Source organism: Colobus angolensis, unplaced genomic scaffold (genome assembly GCF_000951035.1).
Source record: "Colobus angolensis palliatus isolate OR3802 unplaced genomic scaffold, Cang.pa_1.0 Scaffold197, whole genome shotgun sequence".
Lineage (NCBI taxonomy): Eukaryota > Metazoa > Chordata > Mammalia > Primates > Cercopithecidae > Colobus > Colobus angolensis.
The window spans coordinates 5,682,394-5,700,668 of record NW_012115121.1 but is presented as its reverse complement, the minus strand read 5'-3'; the positions used below and the strand labels follow the sequence as shown (position 1 = coordinate 5,700,668).

The following is an 18,275-nucleotide window of genomic DNA, read 5'->3' as shown; positions in this document are numbered from 1 at the left end:
GCATTGCTTTCTTAAACAATGCAAATTGTTTTGACTCCAACAGGTTTGGCCATAATCTGTGGAAGGAAATTGGTAGAAGGCCAGAGAGGAACTAGAGGAAGCTGGAAGCAGGCAGGTCAAGGCCAGAGGAACTCACACAGCTGGCCTCCCTGGGTGGTGAGAGGTGGGTGGTGGGGAGGGAAAGGGGAGGTACTGATTGGGGGAAGGAGACCATCCATGCACCCCGTGTCCAAGGGAGAATTACATGCACAGGCTTATCAGAGGTGACACCAGCATCCAGCAGGGAAAGGTGTTTTGCAACCAGGAGCTCCATGCTCAAAAAATAACATTCAGCACCAAGGAGAGGGATTTTCAAGAACAAAGCAGAGGTTAAGGTGCAGGCAGGGTCCTGGCTAGATGCAAGCCATGTCGATTGTTGTGCTGGTATTTCTAAATCTGTAACTAAGATTCTAATTTTTTAAATTGGCTGTTTTGGCTCGGGGCTACTTAGCAATCAAGAACAAAATGGGGGCACTTATGATATCTCTTAAATATCGTTTACTCCTGACGGTGCCCAAGCCAAATCATGTCATCACCTCTAATGTCCTGGGGAGAACAAATTGAGGAAGCAGGAAGCAAAGGGCTGGTGGGTTTTCCTGAGCTTTGGGCCCACTTAGGACAGCCAAATGGTGTAAGCCTCCACCCAAAGTTAACAGGCTTTCTAGGCTCATTTGCACAAGAGCAGACTCCAAGAAGTTTCTTCTGGAATTTCAAATGTGATGTGGTCTGCAAATCTGCTCCCTGCCAGCTAGGAAGATGCTGACCTGTGCAGATGGCTGTTTCCAAAAGTTGAGCTGTCAGACTCTCTCCAAAGGCAGAACCTAGGCCTCCCTCATCTGTCTATGGAGCCCTCATAGGCAGCATCCTGCCTGAGAGATGGGTTTTACTTAGAATTACAGAACATTTTTCCTCTTTGCATTATCTCAGCTCCTAACTTTCGTTTAACATTTGAGCTAATGTCCTTCTTTGCCTCATCTTGGGCGTTTTGTGGATTTGTTCGTGCCTCCACTCAACAAACATGCATTCAGTTCCTACCATGAGTCTGTCTGCTCTGTGCAGGAGCCATAATGGTGGGCAACAGAGGCAACGTGCCTGCTGTTAGGTGTTTTGTTCTGGTGGCACACGCATGCACATATAACCAGAGGTGTGCTAGTGTATCAGCTCTACGCCAGAGTAGGGGTGAGGGAGCCTTAATTTGTACTATTTGCCAATTTCTATGATGTAAATGGTGACCCAGCCAATTCCAAATTACCCACATGATGTCACTGAATGTGGAGTTAATAGAGATGTGTATGATCATCTCTCAGGAGCCTATATGACCTGTTCCAAAACAATTAATTTAATTTAACTGTTTACTTTGTAGCCTTTACACGTATTACTTTGCTCCTACAAACAATATCATAGGTCTTCAAAGTCAGAGCTGAAGTCATCTCAACTGGGAGGCTATTGATGGATTGGTGATGGTCCTCCAGGTCCCTCTCCCTTCCATGCAGACACCTAGGTGAAGACCCAGCTCCAGGTAGACACAGGAAGAGATGATGCCAGAGCAGAAGAGAAATGACACATGGAGCTGCCGCTGGAGTTGAGGATCATTTAGCAGTAAATCTTTTTTGATTTTCTATTGCATGCCTGGCAGTCCACTGGAATCCACAGATGCCACAATGAATGAGTCACTGCCACTGCCTTCAAGGTGCTCACAGTCTGATGCAGAAAGGATAATGACCATGCACTGTGGAAATATGTTGTGTTAAACACGGGAATTAGCAAGAAAGATTTGCTAGAGAAGGCAAGTCTGAAAGGATGAATGGGGACGTCCAGGTGGAGAAGATGGGAAAGATGCAGAATCACTGCAAAAAAGAAAACAAGACTATGGTGCATTCAAGAAGCTGCAAGTGGTCCAGTACAATGGAAATGTGGGCACAGATGGAGGAGAGTGAAAGATGAGGCTGGAGAATGAAAGGAGCAAGATCTGCAAAGATCCCTCCTGCTGCTTGCCCTATGTCCTCTTGGGAAGCACTTCTCAAACTATAATGGGCACACAAATTCCCTGGGATCTTGGTAAAATGCAGCTTCTGCTTCAGCAGGTTTGGGGTGGACCAGATTCTACATTTCTAACAAGCTCCCTGACTATGTTGCCACTGCTGGTCCATGGACTATCCTTTGCATAGCAAGGGTGTAAGGAAGAGGAGAGCGTTGAACGGTGTTAGGAAGGTGGATTCCACAATCAGGCTTGCATTTCTAAAGATGACTCTAGTTGCTGGGGGCAGGATGGGCCAAGATGGGCGGAGCTGCAGGAGCATTGGCAGAGAAAAAGAAGGTTAAGAGTTAAAGTCTAGGTTAGGTGCGGTGGCTCATGCCTCTTATCCAAACACTTTGGGAAGCTAAGACAGAAGGACTGCTTGACCCAGAAGTTTGAGACCAGCCTGGGCAACATGGCAAGACCCCATCTCTACAAGAAATAAAAACTCAGCCAGGCGTGGTGATATGCACCTGTAGTCCCAGCTACTTGGGAAACTGAAATGGGAGGATTGCTCGAGCCCAGGAGGTCAAGGCTGCAGTGGACCACGATCCTGCTGTTGCACTCCAGCCTGGGCAACAGAGCAAGACCCTGTCTCAAAAAAAAAAAAAAAGAATGAGTTAAATCTGGCACGCTGATGAGCTTGAAAGGTACCATTTGGATGCTGCTTTGTGTCAGGCTTCTTGTCCTCACCACCTGTCTCACCTGTTTCTCCTCCCAAGGTGGATCTGGCGCCCCCAGGATCCCTCCTACTCCAGGACATCTTCTCAGGCCTCTGCGTGCCAGCTTGCATGGCATCACTTGGCTTTACAGAATTGGGCAAAGTCATGCTTAATGTCACTCAGTCCTGTTGCAGGGTGAAGTCATTTATTTTAGGGGCAGATCTATTTCCATAGCTTTATTTTTTTAATGTAGTAATTTTTGTTGCTTTTCCTTTTCAATAAAATAAATACTTGCTACGTAGTTTCTCCTGAAATTATAAATTAACTGTTCAGGGTTAACAAGGCATGAATTATTCTATTGAATCTATAAAACATTCAGCTTTATAAGAAACAGATATTTACCTTTTTTTTCTCATTACACATTATTATATAACCTTTAAGGATAATAAAGCTGTGTTAAGATTTAAAATTTGAGAAATCTATCTATACCAAGTTTTTAAAAAGTGCATTAATCAAGGCTAAATTTTAAACATTGATATATATGTATTTCACAATCTGAATCTGTTTAACATTAACACTAGCCTTTCTCTCTGTTTTTTTTTTTTCCCTACAAGATGACCTGACTTTGCAGAATAGTGGTTCCCAACTAGTGCTGACTTTGTCTCCCTGGGAACATTTGGCAATATCTGATGAAATTTTTGTTGTCATTGGTAGGGGAGCTAATGGCATTCAGTGAGTAGAACCCAAGATGCTGCTAACCATCCTATACAATGCATAGGATGGAACCCCGTAACTAAGAAATACCCAGCCCAAATGTCAACCGTGCCAAGGTCAAGAAACCCTGCTGCAAAGTGCAACTCAATTCCCATTTTATGAATATCCTCTCTGTTCAATGTAATTCTGAAAACACAGACCTGACTAACTTGCATATACTACTTAAAAGAATGTTTAACCTAACCAAGGTCATTACCAAAAGCAATGGTTGACTTTAAGTATCAAGTGATACTTCCAGAATGATTAAACCACAAAGTCAGCTTAGAAAGATAGAAATCAGGACGCATTATTTATATACCATTTAATTGTTCTTGAATCTGCTCTACCAGTCTAATCTATTAATATGGAAAGTTAATTAGAACTGTTTTGAGTTAGTTAAGCACGTAGTTTCCTTTGAACACTTTTCTGAACTATGATAAAAATTAAGTTATATATAAAGCACCTGGAAAATAGAAAAGAACTCTACAAATGTTCTCAAAATGTTTGTTGCAACATGTGAAAAGTGAAGAGCTTCACTTACTTGTCCAAACTTGTCATGAACATGTGTTTGGACAGTTAAATTAACTTTTATTTGTTCTCTCTTTGTTACAATGATTTTTCTTACATGTCTTTTACAAAGATCAGTGCATATATATAGTATGTGTGATACAAAAGAAAGCAAATGTGTTTTTCACGCGAATAAACTATCAAGGTGGCATATGAGTGTTCTAATTGGGAGCCAATATTTTTTTCAAATTATTCTAAGTTTAGGGTTTTTTTTGTTTGTCTGTTTGTTCTTTTGTTTGTTTGTTTTGAGACGGACTCTCACTCTGTCACCCAGGCGGGAGTGCAGTGGCACGACCTTGGCTCACTGCAACCTCTGCCTCTCAGGTTCAAGCAATTCTCCTGCCTTAGCCTCCCACGTAGCTGGGATTACAGGCACCTGCCACCATGCCTGGCTAATTTTTGTATTTTTAGAGAGATGGGATTTCACCATGTTGGCCAGGCTGGTCTCAAACTTCAGACCTCAGGTGATCCACTCACCTCGGCCTCCCAAAGTGTTGGGATTACAGTCGTGAGTTGCCATGCCCGGACTTTTTTTCTTTTTCTTTTTTTTTTTTTTTTTTACGGGATCTCATTCTATCATCCAGGCTGGAGTGCAGTGGAATGATTACGGTTCACTGTAGCCTCGACCTCCCAGGACCAAGCGATCCTCCCGCCTCAGCCTCCCGAGTAACTGGGACCACAGACATGCATCACCATGCTTGGCTAATTTTTTGTATTTTTAGCAAAGACAGGGTTTCATCATGTTGCCCAAGTTGGTCTCGAACTCCTGGGCTCAAGCGATCTGCCTGCCTCGGCCTTCCGAATTACTGGGATTACAAGGCGTGAGCCACTGTGCCCAGCTTATTCTAAGTTTAAGTAGGGAAAGTTTTCAGTACTTTATTAATCATTTATCTCCACATCCACATCCTATTTATTTTTCCATGGTCAATAAACTGATTCAAATGATTTAAGTTATCCCACCATTTAAAGAGAAAAGTCTCTATAATAACTTGAAACCATGGAGTTATTTTAATTTCACCAATGACTACATTTTTCAGAAGTTCTAGCTCTTCCTTTGACACACTGAAAATAGCTTTTTGTCTCACTGGGATCTGGGATCTGAATTCAAAGTTCTGTTCTTCCTCACAAACAAAATATAATCAGTTTTATGTTCTCCCCAGATGCCATCAGATTGAATTTAGTTGCCAGCTGATGCGAGATAATAGGTTTCTTCTGGAGGAGCCTCTTCCATGGGAATTCCTAATTCAGCTTTTAGATGCCTCTGTGCTACTCAACTTGTGCCAATGACATCATTTCTCTCAAGCTTGTTTGGATTACTTAATGGATGACTACAAACAAGTATTGGTGAAACTGGCTGGAAGGGTAATTTTAGCATCTGATCTCTGCTGTCACAGGAGCTCATTTTGGTGTTGAGTAAGAAGACACTAAGAGCTTGATGCAATAATCCATTCCCAATGTTTTCATTCAGGTGACAATTCTTCTTGGTCTCAGCTCCAATATTACTGTCATTTTCATCCATAAGAATACACTTCTTTGTGGCGCACAGTGGTTCACTCCTGTCATCCCAACATTTTGAGAGGCCAAAGTGGGAGGATCGTCTGAGCCCAGGAGTTTATGACCAGCCTGGGCAGCATAGCAAGATCCTGACTTTGCAAAAATTTTAAAAATTCATTGGGTGTGGTGGTGCATCCCTGTAATCTCAGCTAATCAGGAAGCTGAGACAGAAGGATCACTTGAGCCCAGGAGGTCAAGTCTGCAGTGAGCCATGATCACACCACTGCACTGTAACCTGGGTCACAGGGCAAGACCCTGACTCTAAAAAATAAATAAATAATGAATTTTTTTAAAGAACACCCTTGTCTACGAGGAGTTGAACTTGTTGCTCTTGGAGATGTCCAATACCTGTCTGAGGCATCGTCACAGTATGTCTGATCTGCCCTAGAAGACAGGCCTGGCACAAGGGTGGCATCAATGCTGGGCTCAGGTATGCCTTGGGAGCTTTATAAATGGTTGTCCCTGGAGCATATATTCAAGACCTAAAGAGAGGCCGTTTGTGTTTTCTAATCTCAAGTTTCCTTGCGGGGGGCCGCTGGCCTCATCCTGATAAGTCTTCCTAGAGCCACAGGAAGAATCAATATTCCAGTGTCAGCCAGCAGGGGGCAGTGTGGAAATACACACACTAGGCCATTTTTTCAAAGGGTCGGCTTCCCTGAGGGTGTCTATCTGTGCCTCCACGGAGCATGGCTTGGGCTATTCCTCCAGTCCCATGGCCAGGTGGATCCTTCTTTTATGCTTCATTTCTATTAAATGAGAACATTCTCAATTCACTAACTGGATTGTTGGAAAGGCAGCAAGCTCTGCTAGATAGTTCTAAATATTTGCATCAAATGTGGACCAGAAATTATCAATCTGTCTTTCAACGCTCTCAGATCTGAGTCAGCAAGCCTGCCACATGCGAAAGTAGGAACATTAAATACTTGAAGCTGGGAGAGAATAAGTGGGTTTCTAATCCTCTCTGGTGCATTCAGTTCTAGAAAGTGGTTCTTTGTATTCTACTGGAACATTTCTATGTATGACTTTTTTGTTGTTTGTTTTTTGAGACAGAGTCTCCCTCTGTTGCTCAGGCTGGAGCACAGTAGCACAATTTCAGCTCACTGAAACCTCTGTCTCCCGGGTTCTAGGAATTCTTCTGCCTCAGCCTCCCGAGCAGCTGAGATTACAGGCACGTGCCACCACGCCCAGCTAATTTTTGTATTTTTAGTAAAGGCAGGGTTTCACTATGTTGGCCAGTCTGGTGTATGTATGTTTTAAACATGCTTTAAAACAAAATTTCATTTTAGAGATGGGATCTCGCTATGTTGCCCAGGCTAGAGTGCAGTGGCTATTCACAGGTGTGATCATGAAGCACTGCAGCCTAGAGCTACTAGGCTCAAGCGATCCTCTCACCCCAGCCTCCCACATAATTGAGACTACAGGTATACACCACCATGCCCGGCTTTAAACATGCTTTTTAAATGTGTCATAAATCACATTTCTCTGATGAATAAAAAGAATTATCTAATGTTGAGAAAGAGTCAATGTTTAATCATTTACCTCACAGGGCAGATTTCTTAATGAATTCTGTTATTGAATTTAACATCATGTTATTTTGGCCCTGAAGGTATAACTTCAGGCCATTCTGGATACTGAATGTGTTGCTGACATACATGTAAGCAAATCACTCAGAAGCATATACACTTTACTGCATTATCAGTACCATGAAGAAATATTTCCATATCATGCTTCATTTGAGAAAGAGCACTTTCTTCTTGATATGTGTGTAATCCCTTGGTCTCGGGAAGCTAAAGCACAGCTTACTAAGGGATTCTGTATACTCCACTAATTACGTAGCTTAAATCAGGCTGAGTAAACATGTAAACCAAATGCAAATCACCAATCTACATATGTTTACGAAATAATGTAGACATGCTGCTGCGGCATACCTCCCAGGGAGTTCTGGTTTTAAGCAGCATCTTATAAATCACCAGCAAGAATAATCAATTCATATCTTGACTGAGGGTCTTTACCAGATTCCCACATACCACTGGAGTTAAGCACTGAATCCACACAAGCCAGCTGCAATTAAGACCCACTGCTATGGTTTGGATATTTGAGCTCCTCGTAAAAAAAAATCTCATGTTGAAATTTCATCCCCAGTGTCAGACGTGGGGCCCAGTGGGAGGTTTGGGTCATGGGAGCAGATCTCTTGTGAATGGCTTGCTGCCATCCTCACAGGTGTAAGTTTCACTCTTAGTTCCCTCAAGAGCTACTTGTTGAAAAGAGCATAGAACCTCCTCCTGCCTCCTCTTGCCTCCTCTCTCCCCATGTGATCTGCACACAGTGGTTCACCTTCCCCTTCCGCCAGGAGTAGAAGCAGCCGGAGGCCTTTATCAGAAGCAGGTATTGGTGCCATGCTTTTTGTACAGTCTGCAGAACGATGAACCAAATAAACCTATTTTCTTTATACATTACCAAGTCTCAAGTATTCTAACAACACAAGCAGGCTAAGAAAACCCCATCTATGGTCAGTCACCAAGGCCTCTTTTCTCATATGAGTTTTGGACCTTACTCTATTTGATAAAGTTGTTTCTCGTGGGGATATGCATTAACAATTCTGATATGTGCACACTGAAATTGAAAATTAATTATGCAAAGGGTGGGTAGTAGAAGCCAGGTCACTCACTGTTGGAATGCAAATTTACAGAGAAGCCAGGGGAGGAGGCTAGAATGATCCACTTGGTAATGGAGCAGAGTTGGAGACGTCAGTATGAACTCATGTCTAGCTTAACACAGGGGCAGAAGATTCCATATAGAAACATGTATACATATGGGATATTCACAAGTTAGTATACACACGAATATTTCCTTGCTATGTCATCCGAGAAGGACTAAAATAAACAGCAGCCCAGTAGCGAAAAGCATACTTAGCACCCAGACCGTGGTTTCTAACAACACTCTCCAATGAAAGTCACCAGGACTCCTTGGAGAAATGGCCAATTCTATGCCTCTGACAGAAACATACAAGAGGAGCCTGGAGTATTTTGTGGTGCCAGAAAATAAGAAGGCACTCAAAAACAAACAAAAACAAATGCATATTAATGGAGCTACATCAAAGAAACACAGGAGCCAAGTGAGAGCGCTCCCAATGGCCAAAGGTGGAACTATTTGAGCAACAAAATAAAGCAGTGCCGGATTATCATCCAAAGTATCAAATAAATACCCCGAGTCCTCACTGTTGCAAGTAAATGACTGAATAAATCAATAAATGGGGGAGGAGGGACAAGTCCCTTGGATAGAGAAATTTCAAATAATTTATGCAGATACTCTGCCTCAAGGGGGTAAGGCATAACACCTGATTCATTAAATATGGAGTAAGCCTAGTGACTTCCTTCCAAAGAGAACAGTATAGAATGGGGGAGAAGAGTGACCTTAGAGTGGAGGACCCTGACACACACGACCTCAGCCAGGTGATGAAGGTCAACATCAGTGGTGATCAATCATGTTGATCGTACATACTTCTGATGTGATGTGAGGAAAACAGCACTTTACTTCTGTGGTCTTCCTCTCAAAAACTCATAACCCCAGTCAAGTCAGGAGAAAAACATCAGACAAATCTAATAAATAGGCATTCAGGAAAATATCTGAGCAGTACTTCTCAAAACTATCAAGGTCATCAAAAACAAAGAAAGTCTAAGAAACTGTCACAGCTAGAGGAGCCCAAGGAGAGGCGATGACTAGATCATGTATCAGTGTTGGTTCATTCCTTCTAACAAATGTGCCATACTCATGCAAGATGTTAACAAAGGGAACATTGGCCATGAGTATATGGAAACACTCCGTACTATCTTCTTGATTTTTCTGTAAGTTTGAAACAGTTCTAAACAAAAAAAGCATTTTAAAAATACAATCAAGGCCAGGGGCAGTGACTCAGGCCTGTAATCCTAACACTGTGGGGGGACCCCTTGAGCACAAGGAGTTCGAGGCCAGCCTGGGCAATGTGGGGAGACCCTGTCTCTACAAAAAATTTTAAAAATTAACCACGTATTGTGGTGCACACCTGTGGTCCCAACTACTCAGGATGCTGAGGTGGGAGGATTGCTGGGGTCCAGGAGGCCAAGGCTGCAGTGACCCATGATAGTACCACTGCCCTCCAGGCTGGGTAACAGAGCAAGACCCTGTCTCAAAAACAAAAACAAAGAATATATAAATAAATGAAAAGATTAATATCTACAAAAGGACAAATATTGTATGATTCCATTTATATGAGTCAGCTGGAATAGGCAAATTCATAAAGACAGTAAGTAGAATAGAAGTTACAAGGGGCTGGGAGGAGGAAAGAATTAGAGGTTAATGTTTAATGCACTACACTCCAGCCTGAGGCAAAAAGCAAGACCCTATCTGAGAAAAAATAATAAATACATAAAAATACAATCAGCAGAAGAAAAGAAAGTATTTGCAATATGTAACAGATAACAGATTCCTATACAGACTGTATAAAAAACTTTCAGAACCAGTGAGGAAGAGAAACAACCTGATTTTAAAAATTGGCAAAGGATGTGAAAAGGCAATACATGGAAGAAACACAAGTGTCCAAAAAACATAAGAAAAATGCTTAATCTCACTAATAATCAGAGAAATGCACATTCCGTTAAAATACCAGTGAGACTGATTTCTTTTCTCAGTTTAAAGGTCTGGTAATATCCAGTGTTAGCAAGGGTGCGAGGAAACAATGAAAATGTATCCATACAATACTTGTGTAATTAAGTATAAATTGACGAGGGTGAACTTTTAAGGAAACCAAGAGAAAAAGAAAAGCATGATCCCTTTGCCCCATTGTAAAGGAAACTATGACTCGAAAGTAACAGGTGCTATCTAAATGCCAATAAGCACATAAGAAGGTCCCTAATCTCACTCACCATCAGTTAAATGCAGATTAAAACTATACCCAGGTGCTACTATGTCCCAGACTGACTGACACCAACATTGATGAGCATGTAGCACAATTAGAGCTCCCATGCACTATTCGTGGGATTGGCACAGCTCGCTTTGGAAAGCAACTGGGCAGTATCTACTCAAACTAAACGTGCTCATTTTACGGCCCATCAGTTCTACTTCTCAGTAAATACTCAACAGAAGTGAGAGCTTATGGCTCCCAAATGATACATGCAAAAATGTTCATATCCACCTTATTCACAATAGCTGCAAGTAACTCAAATGTTCATGGATAGAAGAGTAGCTAAATGGTGGCATAGCCATACAATGGAATACTACACAGCAACCAAAAAGAAGAGACTACTGCCACACACAGCATGAGTGAATCTCACAGGCTGATTGCTAAGCAAATATGTCATGCAAAAAACAATATATTGTACTGCTCCATGTCTATGAGGTTTAAGGGTAGGCAGAGCTAATCTAAGGTGATAGAAATTAGAATAGTGGTTTCCTTGGAAAGGAGGTACGGGCACATGGTATGGCCTGGGAGGAGGCTTGAGAGAGCCCAATGGGAGGATGAAATGCTCTATGTCTGCATCTGGCTGGTGGTCATTCAGGTAAAGACGTGTGTCAAAACTTAGCAACCTTCACACTTGAGATGTGTGCACTTTATATCTGCTCTACATCAGTTAACACATAAGTTGAAAAGAGGAAATAGATGAGTCTTTGAAGACGGAATAATTACTATAAAATGAGAGTCATTGACTGTACCTGCTGCATGTGTGGAGATCAGATTTCAAAGGGAAACATTAAAACAGGAGGATGATAAACAAAATGTGGTCTATCTGTAAAATGGAATGTTATTCAGGCATAAAGGGAAATGAAAAATGGGAAAATCTTGAAAGCATTAAGATAAGTAAAAAAAACAGATACAAAGAACAATATACTGGATGAAATATCCAGAATAAGCAAATCCATAGAGACAGAAAATAGCTTAGTGGTTTCCAATCTACTTCCCAGGGGGAAGAGAGGAATTGGAGAGTGACTGTTAACAGATATGGGATTTCTTTTTTTATTTATTTATTTTTTTTTTTTTTTTTGAGGCGGAGTCTCACTCTATAGCCCAGGCTGGAGTGCAGTGGCCGGAACTCAGCTCACTGCAAGCTCCGCCTCCCGGGTTTATGCCATTCTCCTGCCTCAGCCTCCCGAGTAGCTGGGACTACAGGCGCCCGCCACCTCGCCCGGCTAGTTTTTTGTATTTTTTTTAGTAGAGACGGGGTTTCACCGTATTAGCCAGGATGGTCTCGATCTCCTGACCTCGTGATCCGCCCGTCTCGGCCTCCCAAAGAGATACGGGATTTCTTTCCAGGGTGATGAAAATGGTCTGGAATCAGGGAGTAATGATTGTGCAACTCTGTGAATATACCAAAAACCACTGAACTGCACACTTTAAAAGGGTGAATTTTACAGCATGTGCATTTTGTTTTATTTTATTTTATTTTATTTTACTGAGACAGGGTCCCACTGTGACACCCAGGCTTGAGTGCAGTGGCGTGATCACGGCTCACTGGAGCCTCAACCCCCTGGGTTCAAGCAGTCCTCCCACCTCAGCTTCCCAAGTAGCTGGGCTACAAGCATGCACCACCATGCCTGGCTAATTATTTTATTTTTTTGTAGAGATTGGGGGGTCTCACAATGTTGCCCAGGCTGGTCTCAAACTCCTGGGCTCAAGCAATCCTCCCCACTCAGCCTCCCAAAGTACTGGGATTACAGGCATGAGCCACCTTGCCCAGCTTGTATGTGAATTATATATGCAAAAAGCAAAAACAAACAAACACAGACAAAGAGCTTCAGAAATCCAGGAAGATGCAATGAGCAGGGTGTGCTCCTGTCATCACTGGGGGATCTTCCCAGCATGCGCCTGGTGTAGCAGTCACAGGGCCTTGCCTGCGCTTGTTTAAGCTCTGTCATCACCGCCTTAAAATTCCTAACAATTTTTTAACACAAGTGCACACTTCATTTTGCACTGGGCCCCCATGTATTAAGTGGCTGGTCCTGTCTGCCAGGAAGGCATCAACCCGAAGCGGCTGAGTTGGTACCAGTGCTCAGGACACCACGAAGACCCTTCCTGATTCTGTCCTGGGAGGTGGGGCAGGGGAGGGGAGACACACAGGAAAAGCTTGAGACGTCATTTCCTTGCTCCACCTGGGCCTGAGAACCTGGGCCCCTGTGCAGTGGCTCTAAGGCCACCTCTTTTTTTGTTTTGTTTTGTTTTTGTTTTTGTTTTGAGATGCAGTCTCACTCTGTCACCAGGCTGGGGAGCGGTGGCGCGATTTCGGCTCACTGCAACCTCCGCCTCCTGGGTTCAAGCGATCCTCCTGCCTCAGTCTCCCTAGTAGCAGGGATTATAGGCACACTCTCAGTTAATTTTTGTATTTTTAGTAGAGACGGGGTTTCACAATGTTGGGCCAGGATGGTCTCGATCTCTTGACCTCGTGATCTGCCTTCCTCAGCCTTCCAAAGTGCTGGGAACACAGGCATGAGCCACCGCGCCAGGTCGAGGTCACCTCTTTACTCCAAGCTGCTAAGGAACGAAGAATGGGAAGCCAGGGGAGCCGTTCTTGGTCCTGGTCCTGGGAGCGAGAGAGGTCCCTGAGCCACTCCAGAGTGCACAGCTGGAATCTGCTCAGGACAGGGCAGGAGGCTGCATGGGAGCAGAGCAGAGGCTCAGATGGGGGGGTCACAGCACCCCTTTGGTGGAGAGTTACCCCAACACATGTAGCTCCCACTAAGGAGCACCCCTGCCTCTGTCAGGGGGCTATAGAGGAAATTCCTGCAGCAGGGGTCAGGCCCCCAGAGGAACCCAAGTCCCTCTAACTCTAGATTCTATGAGCAGACAAGATGGAGACATTGACTGATTCCGTCTAATGAGTTTAAAAGGAGCAGCCAGACCGTGAGGAGGCTACACAAAGGGAGAGAGGGCCTGAGCAGGGCCGACGCGGTCCCTCTGAGGTTAGTGTCTTGTTGTTGGATGTCCCTGTTGATGCTGATGAGGCTGAGGCAGGGGGCCCCTGGAAGATGGGGCGGCCCTCAGAAAGCAGGTCCGGAAGAACCCCGGACAGGTCTGCTTCATGAGGGCAAGCTCAGGGTCTCAGGGTGTGGTCACTGCCTTGTCCACCCGGCAGCTCCAGGAGCAGACACACGGAAGCCCCCTTTCCTGCTCCAGGTCTTCATTAAATTACACGATCTCACCTGTGCCTGCCCATCCTTTTATGCACTTGACTCTCTTACTGACTTTGCAATGATTTTAATACAGAGTTTAAAAAGAAAAACAGGTTGGGCATGGTGGCTCATGCCTGTAATCCCAGCACTTAGGGAGGCTGAGGTGGCCAGATCACTAGAGGTCAGGAGTTCAAGACCAGCCTGGCCACCATGGCGAAACCCCATCTCTACCAAAAATACAAAAATTAGCCAGGCATTGTGGTGCATGCCTATAATCCCAGCTACTCAGGAGGCTGAGGCAGGAGAATCACTTGAACCCAGGAAGTAGAGGTTGCAGTGAACTGAGATCATGCCACAGTACTCCAGCCTGGGCAACAGAGTGAGACTCTGTCTCAAAAAAAAAAACAAAACAAAAAACAAAAAACAGAAAAATAGAAAATTAATTAATTAATTAATTAAAATTTAAAGAGAAAAATGAAGACACAAATTAAAATATTTAACAACTGCAGGTGCTAATTATGACTTTCAAAGTTTTAAAAATAGCAGCTAGCATTTATTGAGTGCTTAGTATGTACCAGGCCCTGTTCTAAGGGTCAATATGTATCTTGCTTAATCCTTACAACAACGCTATCTCTATCAGGCAGACCCTATTAAAATTATCCCCATTTGCCAGAAGGGGAGACTGAGGCTTGGTGACCTACTCTTACCCACCATATCTTGTTGCCTTCCTAAAATAAATTTTAGTATTTTTATAATTTCCATCCATAAGGTTGGAAGATCTTTTCTTGCAGCTGAAGTCTTTAACTAAAGATCATGGCCCTTGTATCGGAGTGGGGAGGAGAAGGCAAGTCCCTCTGCTTCTGCCTCTTCCCACTCTGCACCCAAAGCAAGACCACATGGAGATGGCGTTCCTGGTCCCAGGGGCCCACTGGAAGGTTTGGAAATCCTGGAGTCTGCAATCACGTTTTCTACTTATTGGTCATGACGCCAGTCCTGCTGCCTGCTCAGTCCCCAAGTTGTCCGATTTACCACATCCTTTCAGGAAGAGAACGCTGACAGAAAAGGCTACTGGAGCCCGAAAATCCTGCAGAGTTTAATTAGCAACCTTCAAAGACAGGCTGTCAGCTCCAGTCCTAGGTAGAGACCCATGGGAAAGGGTGTTAGGTCAACCCAAAGATAGACAACAATGACCACAGCAGTTCTGTCACCATAGCCGCGTTTTGGAAACAAGGTGACGCCCATCAGCAGCGGACTAAATGCATAATTTAGGAATGGAACACTCCACGGGAAGAAAAAAGAGTGAACGGCTGCCCCATGCAATAGCATGGATGAGCCCACACACTATGCCGAAGAAGCCAGACACAAGGGCATGTGCTGTATGATTTCTATAGGAGGTTGAATAGCATCTCCCCAAAGCTCACATCCACCTAGAATCTCAGAATGGGACTGTACTTGGAAGTGGGGTCTTCGCAGATGTAACTAAATTAAGATGAGGCCACGCTGGATTAGGGTGTGTCCTGAATCTAATGACTGGGGTTCTTATAACAAGAGGAGAGGATGCAGAGAATGAGGCCATGTGATAATGGAGACAGACATTGGAGAATGATTTCACTACAAGTCAAGGTACACCCAGGACTGCCAGGAGCCACCAGTAGCTAGGAGGAGGCAAGAAAGGATCCCCCGCTACACGCTTCAGAGGCAGCCAGCCCTGCTGACCCCTTGATTTCAGACTTCCAGACTCCAGAATTCTGACCGCATCAGTTTCTGTCGCTTTAAACCACATGCTTTGTGGTCATGTGTTACAGCGGCCCCAGAAAAACAAAATTTCAATAAGTGAAATTCAAGAGAAGGCAAAGCTAACCCGTAGAGATGGAAGCTCATACGTAGGTTCCATCTCTACGGGTGGATGGAAGGGGATGGTCCTCATCTAGGAAGAGAAACCAGGAAGCCTTCAAGGCTGTTCAAAATGCATCCTGTTCCAGGTGGTAGTTACCTAGTCATAGGCACATGGAAAATTTCACTGAATTATACATTTAAAATGTGCGCACTTCCTTGCATGGAAGTGATACTTCCAATAAAAATTTACAAAGCAAAAAGCAGGTTGTTCTGTTGCAACTACAAACTACTTTGCTATTCTTTCTTGCTTGCTTGCTTGCTTACTTTCTCTTTTGTAGAAATGGGGTCTCACTATGTTGCCCAAGTGGGTCTCAAACTCCTGGCTTCAAGCAACCTGCCTGCCTCAGCCTCCCAAAGTACTGGGATTACAGGTGTGAGCCACTGCCCCCAGCCACTCTTTGTTCATTCTTGAAGGAAATCTCCGTGATGTTCAACTTGTTCTTGTCACTCAAAATGACTGTCCCCTGCCCTCTATAACTACGAGTAGAAACTGAAGATCTCTGGCAGCACTTTTCCAAGATTGGTTTTTCCCCAGAAGCAGAGCCCGAGACAAGGATTTGAATGCAAGGGCTTTGTGTGGGAGCACATGGGGAGGGGAGAAGGGAGATGGGAATTGTGGGGAGGAGCACTGTGCCACCGTGGGGACCCGCTGAGACACCACGGGACACACCTCAGAATCTGTCCACCAAGGAGCAAGGGAGCTGGAGCCTGTATTCACCAACAGCCCTGCCTTGCAGGGTAAGGGTGGCTCCAAGCACCCCAGAGAAAGAACTCAGGCAGAGAGAGGCAGGAGCCTCTGCAGTGGCCTCCAGGCTGGGCTGAGGCCATATGGGCCAGGACCTTTGTCTCTAGATACAGGCCTGGGAAAGGCAAGAAAGAGGGCTGGCCTTGAGCTCTGCCCTCTTGTTTGGGGGATCAAAGAACCAGGGATGCAGTACACTGAGAAATTCAAGTGCTCGGACTTTCCTCCCCTTTCTTAGCACACAGGGTCCTTCTCCATATGGACACAGGGAAACCTCACCCCCAAGGCAGCACAACTGCTAACACCTTTCCATGAGAGCAAAGCAAAGCGACTTCAGCAGAAACATCAGGTGAGGACGAAGATTGTCCAGAGGAAGCTGGCCCCGGGCTCTCCAGGGCTCCATTGTTCTCTGCATGTCTCGGAGCTGTCCAGGGCATGGAGCGGGCCAGCTGAAGGAAGCTTTGGCTCCGGGTTTTGTCCTCTCTTCCTGCTGGTGGGAAGAATGGGAGCTGGCAGGAAAGGAAACTGACTGAACAAAGAGACAAAGGAAAATCAGAGGCCCCCTGGAGAGATGTTACAGCTGACCTCAGAGCTCATTGTGTCGGAGTGGGGGAAACAAGCCATTCCCGGGAATATACCTAAAAACTGCATGAGACTCCCGTGCCCATCACCATCAAACCAGGCGCTAGCCCGAGAATTTGACTTCCCAGATCTCAAAGGAGACTTAAAACTTTGGGTCCAAAAGACAAGATTTTTTTTCCATTTGCTTTAAAACTCTTGTTGAAAAGCAAATGTTAAGTCTGGGAACTCATGTGTTAACCAAGAAAGAGGTTTCTTAAGTGCATCAGCCACCATCCAGAGCTGGGAGCAAAACTAACCTTGCAAGTTGGGGCCGGGAATACGTAGACAAGGACTTGGAAAGGTTTATGCCATGAGCCTACACATGAGAGGGACTCAGGGGCCTTGAGCATCCAGGTATCCAAGCTCTGGTGCCACAGTATTGGGGGCCATTGCTCAGAACTGAAAGCCTTTCAACGGCAAACCGCAACACCATTCAGATACCTGAGGCGCTCCTCTGGGGCATGGCCATGACAGAGACTGTGGCAGGCCCCAGAACACTTTGCTCCTCTTACCAGCTACGTGTGACTTTGAGAAAGTCACTTATCCTCGTGGTGTCTCTGTTTCCTGATCTATAAGGTAGAGATCATGACCTGCTTCACGGAGTTGTTGTGAGAATGCCAAGTGCTCAGTGCAGTGCTTAGAACATAGTAAGTGCTCCACAATGAGTTACTGCACTGATGCAGCATGTGTGCTCACAGTTGAATGCCACATGCCCACCCACTATCTCCCTTCCTTTCTCTCCTCTAGATTTCCAAGGATGGTTTTTTGGGGGAAAGGAATCGGTAACTGATGGTAGTTTTCCATCACGCTCCAAATCAGAAATCTTGAGATCCTATGATACCCACTCAAAAATGCATTTTTTTTTTTTTTTTTTTGAGGCGGAGTCTTGCTCTGTCGCCCGGACTGGAGTGCAGTGGCCGGATCTCAGCTCACTGCAAGCTCCGCCTCCCGGGTTTACGCCATTCTCCTGCCTCAGCCTCCCGAGTAGCTGGGACTACAGGCGCCCGCCACCTCGCCCAGCTAATTTTTGTATTTTTAGTAGAGACGGGGTTTCACCGTGTTAGCCAGGATGGTCTTGATCTCCTGACCTCGTGATCCGCCCGTCTCGGCCTCCCAAAGTGCTGGGATTACAGGCTTGAGCCACCGCGCCCGGCCAAAAATGCATTATTAATCCAGTTCTCAGCAACCTCCACTCACTACCATCATCTTTCATCTGGATGTCTGCAACAGCCTCCTAACTGATATTCCTGCTTCCATTCACAGGAACAGAAATAACCTATTAAAA

General features: G+C 44.7%; 1 pseudogene; it reads right to left on the bottom strand.

Moving 5' to 3' along the window:
* Nucleotides 1-5,052: 5,052 nt before the first annotated feature.
* LOC105511037 lies at nucleotides 5,053-5,953 on the bottom strand (annotated as a pseudogene).
* Between the last annotated feature and the right edge of the window lie 12,322 nt (nucleotides 5,954-18,275).